This window comes from Elephantulus edwardii, unplaced genomic scaffold, assembly GCF_000299155.1.
Source record: "Elephantulus edwardii isolate Elephantulus edwardi_28Jun2011 unplaced genomic scaffold, EleEdw1.0 scaffold00043, whole genome shotgun sequence".
NCBI lineage: Eukaryota > Metazoa > Chordata > Mammalia > Macroscelidea > Macroscelididae > Elephantulus > Elephantulus edwardii.
The window spans coordinates 11,492,894-11,493,724 of NW_006399793.1; positions in this window are offsets into that span (position 1 = coordinate 11,492,894).

Genomic DNA, 831 nt, shown 5'->3' on the forward strand with positions numbered 1-831 from the left:
TTAAGTCTTTCAAGATCTCCATTTACCAATGTGGAACAACTCAAAATTAGAAATCTCTCAATGATCAAAAAATATACTATAAATATTCACTATAAATATATACACACTATAAATATTCACTGTAAATATTCACTATAAATATATGTACACTATAAATATACACGATACAGATATCAGAAGAGCCTCATTAATGCCAGGTTCCACTGGATAGAAGAGACCATCACTTGATCATCTCCAAGTTATGATGAAGCTGGCAAAAATGAAAACAAGTCAATGTAAAGGTATTTAATTCTCTAAATCATAACAAAATCTGGATAACATTGGAAAGAACAGAAATTTCAGGACACAAAATTTTGCTTATGCGAAACCTGTTCAGAGGCAAAGAAGCTTTCTCAGGAACAAAACAAAGGGTACACTGCATGTGTAAACTCAGGGAAGGTGACTTATTCACCAGTATGCTGGAGGGGTGGTGAGGGGAATCCAACAAAGAGAGATGATATGAAGAATGTAAAAGCAGAATTAGAGGAAAACATTTACAACAGACAACATTGATTGCTGAAAGTAATAAAGACTGGAAGCACTTATTCATGAGAACCAAAGCCTTTAGTATGGATTACACCTCAACATTAAGAAAATAATATCTCCACAAAGAGACCCATACATAAAATTATGATAAATAAAGAAAAATTGAAGCGCCCTAGTATTTCATTTTACTTAGGTCTAAGTAAATGTCCATAGAAGCAGCCGTAAAGAAACCAAACAATGTATTGCATTGGGAATGCTCTGATGCAAAAGACCTCTTTCATGGGTTAAAAGCTAGTATGTCACATT